The sequence below is a fragment of the Leptonychotes weddellii genome, chromosome 6, assembly GCF_054177405.1.
Source record: "Leptonychotes weddellii isolate Sample4059 chromosome 6, ASM5417740v2, whole genome shotgun sequence".
In the NCBI taxonomy this organism is placed as follows: domain Eukaryota; kingdom Metazoa; phylum Chordata; class Mammalia; order Carnivora; family Phocidae; genus Leptonychotes; species Leptonychotes weddellii.
Window position 1 is genome coordinate 115017381 of NC_138374.1, and position 10488 is coordinate 115027868.

Sequence of the window (10488 nt, forward strand, 5' to 3'; positions counted from 1 at the left end):
AAAGGGCAGGGCACCCTCTCATTCATCCTGGTGTCCCCAGCACCCTGTTGGGCCAGGCATATTGTAGGCATTTAATAAATACCCCGAATTAAAGGAATCCGTCCCTTTCTCTAGAACCAGCTCAGGAAAACACCAAACACCAGACACTCGAGAGAGTGCCAAATGCCAGGCTTGGAGAGAGTGGTCTGAGGCATTGGGAAGCAGTCTGGCTGCAGGTGGGTTGAGGCTCCTCAGCGAGGTTCTGAAATAGGGTCTGAAACACTAAATCCGGGCTGTCTGGAGGGTTAGGAGGCCGGGAGTTGGATGGACAACTTCTTGGGTCTTGCTCTAAGGAGCGAAGCCTCTCGGTAGCGACCCTCATACCTGGGCAGTGGGAGTGGGCAGAATCCACCTCTTTCTTCTATCCTCACCCGCCCCCGCCGCTCTCCCCTTCCCAACCGAGGTTTCCAGCTGTGGATGCCTGGATGGACCTGGCTGCAGGGAGGAGGAGGGAACTCTCTGTCCCTCCCTCCTTCTCCATCTCCCCACCCTTCCTCCTTCCTCCTCCCCCTGCCCGCTCTCTGTCTCCCTCCCTCTTTCTCCTCTGAGGCGGTGGAGTCGCCTCGCAGCAGCGAGCTGCGAGCGCCGTGCTCCCAGTCCCGGCTTGAACTGAACTGTGCAAGTGGCGGGTCCTGGAACCCCGGCCCAGGAGCGGCGAGCCCAGGTCTGAGCCCGGGGCGCAGCGGCCAGCCGCCGAGGCCCCGGTTCGGGACCGAGCCGAGGCGCGGAGCGGGAGAGCCGGAGAGCCGGGCGGGCGGGCCGGCGCAGCGTCCGGGCGAGTCAGGGAGCAGGACCGCGGAAGGCAGGGAGACGGCCGCAAGCAGAGGGCAGAGGGCAGAGTGCAGAGAGCGGCCTGGCTCGGCGGAGGGCGCCGCCCGGCCGGAACCGAGCTCTCCGCCCGGGACGGCGGCCCGCGCTGGGGCGCGGACCCAGGGTGGCCACGAGTCCGGAGCGACTCCGCGGCCCCCGGCGGGGGGCGTGCCTCCTCCCAGCCCAGCCGCCCCAGCCCTGCGCGCCGGTCAGCCGCGTCGCCGGGGCATGTGAGCGGGAAGCCCGGGCTGCCAGCCGCGAGGACCCGTTCGGAGGAGGAGCCGGAGCCGGAGCAGGAGCGCCGAGCCCCGAGCCCCGAGCCCGGCGTCCGGCTGAGTAGTAAGTGCGCCCCCTCGGCTCCCGCAGCACGCCGCTGCGCCCCCTCCCCGGCCCTGCGAAGTTTGACACTCGCGCCCCCGCGTTTCTGGGCACACGCCGGCTTTCATCTCTGCGACTTTTCATCCTTTGCAAAGTTTTAGGAGAAGGAACGGACCCCCACCTACCCCCCCCCCCAACAAGGCCGGCCCGTGGCGGCTCCTTGCGGGCTGACCCGGGTCCTTGTGCAGAGGGGTGGCAGCCCGGTAAGGCCGTGGGGGTGGGGGGCGCTGTGTGTGTCTGTGTGCGCACCACGCTAGCCGGCCTTGGGGTGCTCCCACCCCGCCCCGCCCCCGCCCTCGCCGACCGGCCGGGGCACGAGGGCTTTCTCATCAGTCTGTCTAGGCGCCCAGTTCAAGGATTTCCCAAAGGGAAGCTGGGGCGACCTGTGCGCGCCCCGCGTGGGGGCTCGGGTGCCGGCGCCCAGACGCAGATCGACCCCCTCCCGGGTTGGTGTGGTGCGGGGGGGCCGGCCACGCAGTCCTTCCCACCCTGCCAGGTTCGCACCCCAGCGGACCCGCCGGGCGCTGCATCCTGTTTGTTTTCTGCTCCGGCTGCTCCTCTTTCACCCCCTCCCACCTCCCACCTCCCACCCTAGCCTCCTCCTTACCACCCCCCACCTCCCGCCTTTGCAGTCGGAGGTGAATCTCTGCATCCCGATTTCACTGCAAAGCAAATCTTGCCTGGGGGTAGGGAGGCGGGGAGGTGGGGAGGGGGCCGGTCGCTCTGTTCCCAGCGGCTCGCCATTGTTTTCCCACCCCGCGCGTTCCGTACGTAAACACACACACACACACACACACACACACACACACACACGTGTGCGCGCCGGCTGCTGTGACACGCGCGCGCGCGCACACACACACACACACACACACACGTGTGTGTGCGCGCGCGTCGGCTGCTGCGAGTCCCCAGACGCGCAGGGATCGCTCGTGGGATTTTCCCAGCTGCCCGCCCGGCCTTCCAGGCTGCAGGGGCTCCATTACTTATCTGGGGCTGGGGAAGGCGACAGCCGTGGGGGCTGCCGGAGAGTCCCGGGCGGGGCCCCGAGCCGGGCCTGGGCGGGAAGTGAATTTTGAACTTCAGCCCTGGACCTTTCCGGGAGGACCCCGAGCGCACGAGCGGCGGCTCCCGCCCTGGAGGGCCGACGGCAGCTGCGAGGACTCCAGCGGCGCTCTTGGCAGCCGCCTCCGTGACGGGGGCTCGGAGGAAGCCGAGGAGTTTTCCTGGGAAGTTCGCTGTGACTCTGTGGGAATTTCCGGGCAGGGCGCCTCGGCGCTGGCTCTGGCGAAGGGGTCTGGCCAAAGCCAGAGGAGATGCTGCTGCTTTGGGCGGAGTTTCGAGATCCGCGTTTCCACCGTGCTCCCTTAGGAAGTGGTGCTCCACAGGCTGGGGTTCAGCACATTTTGGTTCTAATTCCCCTCCTATGGGCAGCGTCAGCTCGGGCGAGTCCCTTAGCTTTTCCAGATTTTTCCCTTACGCAGAATGGGCAGAATTATGCGCACATCTTTGAAACTGGCATGGAATGATCAGTTAAGGGATAATGGTTTGGAAGACGTGAACTCCAGAAGGATAGGGACCCCCCGCCCCCCGGCGGGACCACTGAAAGCCACGTACGTATAGCTTAGTGGTTAAGAGCCAGGGCTCCGAAGTTAGATCCTAGATCCTGCCACTGGCGACATGATCTTGAGCAATTCAGCCTTATTGCTCTGTGCCTCAGTTTACTCATCTGCAGCTCACAGAACTGTGCCTGGCACATAGTAAGTGCTGGAGAAATGTTAGCTGTTACTGCCATTATTAACTGACCTTGAAGAGAGCCCAGAAGGGTACTTTGGGATTGTGCTCCTTTAATCAGTTATAACAATTGTCCACTTCTGGGAAGGAAGAAACCTCACACTTCTTCCCACCCTTTCCTGATTTTGGCTCCTCAGGTTCTCCCTAGTCCTTGTCTAGTTCCATCTTGTGAAGTCTTTCATTAACCCCCCCCCATGCTGCCCCCCATTATTTCACAGTTTTTTGAAAGGCACTTTATTCCCTCCTTTCCCTCATTCTTAAAAATCAATCTTGGCCCACCTGCCAGTCTTCTCTCAGTGGAAATCAGGCCCCAGGAAGGAAGCTGTCTCCACTAGGGTGTCCCCTGAGTATCCTGGCTTGGGCTGCTGGCTCGGGATTGGATGCGCATTTGTGTCTCTGGGGCTGGGTGAATTTCTGGAGAGAGGAGCCCAGGTGTCTGGGGCCCTTGCGGGGGAGGGGTGGGTGGGGGAGGGGGCGTCAAGTGGGAAGGGCTGAGGCTGTTCCTGGGGGAGCTCTGCTCCCTGGGCAGCATCTGTGTTACCTCCTTCTGAGGCGCACTCGGGAACCCAGAATAGCCCAGCTGCCTGGGTAGACCGGAAGCAAAGTTTCACCTTCAACTTTCCACTTGCAGTTAAGAGTATTTTCTAGGAAATCGGGTCTGTCACAAGCTCCTTGTCTGATTCCAGACTCTGCAAATGCACAGCTCCAGTAAGGGGTGAGCTGGGAGACAGGAGGGAAGAGCAGGTGGATACTGCCTTGGACAATGGGCTCCCCTTTCCTTTCTCTGATTCTCTAGCCCCCACCCCGGGCATGGGGGAGGGCGGCCAGGAGGTTGGTGCTTAGTGCTTGGAAATCCTGCTGGGGGGCTGTTTTCAGTGATGAGAACCACCATCGCAGTCCCACTCCCCCCATTCATGCCTTAAACAAAAATATGTTGGAACGCTTATTATGTGTCAGGCCCTGTGCTAGGCAATGTGGCTTGAGGGGTGAACAAGACAGGTAGTCTGCCTGCCCTCGAAAGAAGTAACCAAGACATTAGACCCCATGTGATGTGGCAGAAATACAGCATGGTGATGTGACACAGAATGTGCACATGGAGGCAGGCAGGGGTGGTGGGAGACTGGAGGCCAGTTGAAGCCTCCCCCCCTCCCCCGGGGGGGGGGGGAGGATGAGAAGGAGCCCGCTGCACAAAGACGAAGAAAGGATTCCAGGCGAAGAAAGGATTCCAGGCGGAGGGAATGAAAAATCCCCGAGGCCAGATCGGGGTTTGTGCAGAGCAGTGTGGCTGGAGGAAATCAGAGGGGGGAGGACCAGAGCCTGGTCACACAGGGCCTGGTAGGACTGGTTAGGAGCTTGGATTTTATGGCCAGTGTGATGGGAAGCCATTGGAGAGTTTTAAGGAGGGGAGTGACATGATCTGATGGATGATTTTAAAAGATGATTTAGTATATAAGAAACAGGTAATCAGAGTCGCCCCAGGGGAGGGAAACGGTGGCTGAGGGATGGGTTGGGATGGAGGAAAGATGGTGTTTTCACTCTGGACCCTTTTGTCCTGCCCGAATGAAGTGCCTTGTGCATCTCTGAACTATGCCAAAGAAATCAAACCCCAAAAAGTGTAGGTAAAGAAAGAGTAGCTTCTAATTTGGAAAACATATATTAATAAAAAGGGTAAAACCCTATATGAAGCTCTATGGTATATACTAATTTTGTACAGATAATCGTACGTATGTGCATGCCCACCCTGCACGCATACATGAAGAGAAGACTAAGGCTGCCTGGAAGTGTTTACAGAGCTAATTCCAGATGCTGGACAACAGGTGATTTTTATTTCCTTCTTCTGTTGATTCTTCAGTCTTCTACAATGGTCATGAATGACTTTAATAAGTGGGAAAAAATGTGAAAAAGAGAGGTCACTTTGGTGGCTAATAGAGGGTAGTTTGAAGGGGGAGCAAGAACGGAAGAGGCTAGCCAGGAGGCCCATTGGATTCAGAATGGAGGTAGGGTGGGCCGACGGGAGATTGTTCTGGAAATGGAGCCAGCGGTTCTCACTAACCACTCTTTGCTCTTGTCTAGAGAGGGCATTCTATCCCCACCTCAGATTTTGTGATCAGCAGTGTTGGGGGTCAGTACTGGTGAAGGGCGATTTCTAATGCTGCCTTGGCTTTGAAATCTTGGGTCCAGGACCACATCTTGGGGTCCAGCTTCATCGATACCCCCTCTTTCCTTAGTGGGGAGGGCCCCAGCCTGAACATGTTGCTACTCTGATAATTAGCAGATTCGGGACAACATGATGTATCCGGTAAGAGCTGGGAGAGATGTTCACCACTTAACAGTTCTGAGCCTCTGTTTTTCCATCTGTGAAATGGGACAATAACAGCAACAGTACTTAACCTCTTATAGCTCAGGAGGCTCACATCCGATGAAGTCCGAAGTGGTGCCCCATGAATGGTGTGGGTCTGGGTGTGCTCGTTCCCAGACAAGTGTTGGCTTGAGAGGCCCGCTCCTGCAGAGGATCTACGTTCCTGCCCTTGAGGAGTTGACACTTTTCACGGGTTTACTCCTCTCTGGGGCTGCTTTGAGATTGGCCTTATGGGATAGCTCCCAGTAGGTCACCAGGAAGCCTCTGGAAAAAGTGGAACTCAAATGCTGCTGGGCCTGCATGCCCCTCCCCCAGCCACAGTCAGAGGTGAAGGGGAGCCTTTGAAAAGGACTCTGCTGGGAAAGCCCAGCCAGGCCCACAGCAAATCGTGCTTTGAATGGGAATTATTTTTGTGCTCAGTGTTTGCTTAAGAGGGCTCGCTCCTGTCCAAACTCGCTGCAGTCCTCACCCTTTGCTAGTCTCCTTTCTGGAACCTGGCTATGTTAGCTGGGAAGGCTGTCACAGTGTCCGTCACCAGGCAGGGATCCAGGACCCATGGAAGATGGCTTTCACCGCTCCTGTCATCTCCCTGTCTCCCTGCTCCCAAGGAGGAGGGCACGCCCTGGATGGGGTCTTTGCTTGGCTCACCTCCATTTTGGTTGCCTCTTCCTTGGGGTCCTCCTTCCAGCTCCTTGGGAAGCTTTGCTTAGGAAGTGTGTTGCAGGCCGGCTCGGCAGGGCCGACTTCAACCTCTGCTTGCTTCTCTGGTCAGGTGGGACTCTGTTCCTTTACAAAATTCAAATATTCTCGAGCAGCAGTGACATGCTGGCTTCCTCCTAAGAACGGGTGGAGCGGGATAGGGTGTCCAGTTGGGCCTGCCAGAGACCCCCGAGGCCATTCCTGCTCAAGCCTCATGGTGGTGAAGGCTCCTGGGACTCCCCTAGGAAAAGGTTTTCGTCTGCCCTGCGTGGCCCACAGCATAGAACCTGGCAGTTACCACCTGCTACTCCAGGAGCCCTTGCTTTATTTAGGAAGATCCTCTGCTCCTGTGACCTGCCTCATTTGGGAGGAGCCAGGGGCCCTGTGGCCCTGGCCTTGCCCAGCCCTGTCCCCCCACTGGGTGCTGTCAGGAAGGAGCTGGATGGACCCAGACATGGGACAATGACAGTGGTCAGACCTCCAAGAGGCCGAGGTGAGGAGGAAGTGCCGGGGGTTTCCCCACCTCCTCCCAAGGTCATCGGCAGGCAAATCCAAGGCCTGGGTGTGGCCTAGGATGTGTGCTCTGTGTGTGTGCACGTGTGTGTGTGCGCGCACGCACGTGTGTGTGTGTGGGGGGGCCTGGCATCTCAGCACACAGGGATGAGCTGGGGGAGCAAGCAGCCGGGGTTGAGATGTGTGTCTGGAGGTTGAGGTGTCTTGGAGTGTGTTTTGAGGGGAGAGGTGTGTTTGGGGTGGTAGAGGAAGAAGTGGGAACAATAGCTCCAGCTTCCCCCTTTTTTCCTAAATAGCATCCTCTACCCAGGCCCTTTCGGTCACTCTGAGAAGCCTGATGCACGCCATCAAACCTGAATTCAGTTCCCTAGACACACACGTATCAGACTCGCCCCACCACAGTACCTTAGCATCTAAATGGCCTTGGCCTGAAGCCCCATAAGTATCCCTGGGCATTGTGGCCAGGTTGGGAGTGGGGATAGGTTTAGTGTTATCCCCACATTGTCCCCTGTATCTTCTGGGAACATATCCAAGGGAGGGTTTCGGTGTTTTGGTTTGAGGAGAGGAGAATGGGAAGGGGCCACAGACTGGACCGGAATCCTTAGGCTCCCTTCCCCCGCTGGTGGTTTAGGTCTGATCCCTGCCAGGCCTGGAGCTCCCTCGGGGATCCGCCCCAGAGGAGGCCAGACTGTTCTCCTCCCCTCGGCCTTACCTCCCCCAGTCCCCGCCCCCTGCTTGACTCAGAATGGAATGTGCAGCCTGTGGAACTGGATGGGGTGAGAACTAGTTCCCAGAGGGCCTTGGTCCAGGCCTTCTCCCTTCCCCCCACAAAGGGAGTGGGGCACCTCGGGGCCGGGTCCTGCTTCTTGGCACTCTAGACCTGTCCCACTGCCCATTCAGGGGGTCCAGGTCCTGCCATTTGAAGGAGCAGCTGTGGGGGGGCAGGATTTCCTTGGAAGTCCAAGATGGGGGGGTGCATTTAGAGGCCAGTGGGTAGCAGGCCAGACAGACCCACCCCCACCCTAGACCGACACCCTTTGTTGACTTCTTTTTTTAAAAATTATGGCTCATATTTCTATTCTGTGTTTCTGTAGTTCCCCCAAAGTAGTATCACAATGTGCATTACTTTTGTAAGCAGAACGGAAAGGATTTAAAATATATCTGGAACTGATACGCAGAGCAACAGAAAAGTCAGTGTTTCTCTGGCAGACAGAGAGGAGTGGGGACCCATGCTAGAATATTCTGCAGAAAGAGGGGTCCCTGGCAGGAGGGGTAGTAGTGGGAGTATGAGAAGAATCCTGTAAGGCTGGACTGGTGCCCTTTCAGGCTGACAGTGGAGTGGGCTCGTGCGCCCTGGCCCATGCCCTCCTGTTCGCCCTGGCACCTGGCAGGAGGCAGCAAAGGAAGTAAATCCTGCCTTGAGCTGCCCTCACCCTGACGCCAAAGAGTTAACTCTTGCCTGGCCACACAGGCTACACAAGGCAGGCCCTCCGAGGCAGGCCCTGTGCACTCCTCAGAATGGAGGGAGAGGAGTTTTCTGCCTGTGGGGTGTGAAGCTCTTGAAGCCGCCCCCAGCCTATTGAAGGAGCTGAAGTCATTCCTTTATACCTGTGAGGCTTTGGTTCCAGGCCTGTCCCTGGAGGGGTGGGTCCGGTGGGAAAGGAAGGGCAAGGAGGGGCGAATCAAAGGTTAATGAGGAGGGGCTGGAAGGAGGCCTGGGTGAGGAAGAGCAGGCTGTCAGAGGCAGGTGGGGTGAGGGGAGTGGAGAATAAATAGGGAGGTATTGAAAGCAGAGGGAGTGGCCCCTCCAGCCCCTGCCATTCTTCTGGATGGCCCGGCTCCCCTTTCCCTGGCTGGTTGGCAAGGGCCTGCTGTGCTTACGTGCGTGCATGTGTGTGTACATGCGTGCGTGTGTGTGCGTGCGTGTGTGTGCGTGCGTGTGTGTGTGCGTGCGCTTCTGCATGAGCAGCCAGGCTGGCGGTGCTGTGTTCTAGAGAACTTGGTCAGCTCCTCTGGCCTCTGGGAGACCAGGCAGTGCCTCTGAGAGCCCCAGGGATACTGGGGACATGAGACCAACGTCAAGAAGGAAAGGAGAGAGTGTACTGGAAGGCCCAGGGGAGCCAGAGGGAGGCCCTCCTCTCTCTCCTCCATGACCTCCAATTCTCCAGAGCCTCAGGGGCCAACAAGATTGGGGTTTCAGTTCCATTCTACCTGGGGAGGGGCAGGGCTGTGGGTAGTGACCCTCCTTCCCTCCTGTAGCTCTGTCATCGGGAGCATGGATCTGCAGTCATACCCTCTCACCAGGAGTGGATGATGTTGGGGAGTCTAGCCAGGGTGAGGGGCTGGAGAAAGCCAAGTGTGTAGGGAAAGACTGGTGGAGTCATGGGGTCCCCTAGCTGAGGCTGGTGGGGCAGGGAGAGGGAGGCCTCTCTTACTTGGGGTGATGGGCTCAGCCTTCACTCAACAGGTCTCCTAGCCAGGAAAGAGGTCAAAGAACAGAGGAAGGGGATCTGTGTCACCTCGTGCCTGGAGTAGAGTTGGGTAGCAGGAGAACTTTCTCTTTGGTCTTTGAGGAAGTCAAGGGATGAACTTGATTGCCATCTAAGTTGTGATAAGTATACAAGTCTGGATGAATGGGGCTCTTAGTGTTGTGCAGTGCACAGTCTGCACGCTGTACATGGTGACCCTGTTGGAACTGGCTCAGAACACAGGGACCTATGGTTTCTGTAATGTAAGTTCCCTTCTCTCTACCAGCTCTGTCTGGCCTGAGATCCATTCTCCTCAACATGACATCCCAAATTTGGAAATGATTGGGCTATTTGTTACCCCTTTCTGGGCATCGATTGACTTGGAGTTTGGGGAAACAGAATTGAGGGGAGGGCCTGTCTGTGAGCGTGGGTGTGTGGTTGGCAGTTTAGTGAGAGTCTGTGGAGCTGGACTGCTACCACCCGAGTCCTGTTGGGACAGTTGGCCACGGGTAGGAGTGAGGGACCTCCTGATGGATTTAGGAGCTCCGGAAAGGAAGGGGCAGGACAGACTGCCGGGTGTGGGGGATGCATATGGGGAGGAGGCAAGGGAGTTCCTGCCCGGCCTGACAGCAGCCTCTCCTTGCTGGCCTCTGACCCACAGGGTCTTCCTTGCACCCTTGCCCTCCTCTCTGCTCCTTTCATGCTCAAAACTCACCCATCCCTGCCCTTCAAGATCCTGTTCTTTGATCTCTGAGATCACTGGCAAAGCGGATCTACCAATCTAAGTTCATGTGCTGGTGGGTCATTCCCGAAGCCTTTTAACCAGCCACAGGGCCTTGTTCATCCAGGAGGTGACTGTCAGAGTGGGAGCTTGGGGTGGAGGTCGAGTGGGTGTTCGGGCCTGAGGGAGCCTGCTCCATTCCGGCGGCCACGCAGCCCCTCAGCGGATCCCGGTCCCTGCTACGCTGGGGCTGAGACCAGCACAGCCCCTGACACGGCAGTGAGGAAGGTGAAGGGAAGGAAGTAAGTCATCAGTTCGACACTGATGGAAGTGGAGGTGGGGAGGTTCAGGGTGTAGTGCTTTGGGAGGACTGAGGAGGGCACCTCAACCAGAGTTGGGCAGTCAGGGAGGGCTCCCTGTAAGAGGAAACCTAAAGACCTGGAGGGTGAGGAGGAGATGGCTCCGCAAGACCAAGTCAGAGAGAAGAGAAGATTGTAAGGACAGATCCCTTCACGTCTCCCCGGGGCCCTCCCTGGGTCTCCAAGGGCATGTCAGATGGTCCTGCCCCTCACCGAGGACCGAGGAAGCCTCAGGACTTTGGAGGCAGGGGGAGCGGTAGGCGCTTGAAGACAGGGTAGCTAGGGGCTCCTGGCACCCAGAGGCCTCGCCCGGCTCTGAGTTGTGTTTGCCAGCCTGGAGGTGCACGGACA

General features: G+C 58.0%; 1 protein-coding gene across 3 annotated transcripts in view; it reads left to right on the forward strand.

The window, feature by feature from the left end:
* The first annotated feature begins 548 nt into the window (after positions 1-548).
* SOX13 (SRY-box transcription factor 13) overlaps positions 549-10488 on the forward strand; it is a 44920-nt gene continuing 34980 nt past the window's right edge. The window contains exon 1 of one of the 3 annotated variants that reach the window (XM_031026215.2): positions 549-703. The gene's annotated coding sequence lies outside the window, so the exon portion shown is untranslated. Of the gene's footprint in view, positions 1189-10162; positions 10394-10488 lie in introns of those variants that run through there. The other 2 variants (XM_031026216.2, XM_081825034.1) reach the window with 2 other exon arrangements.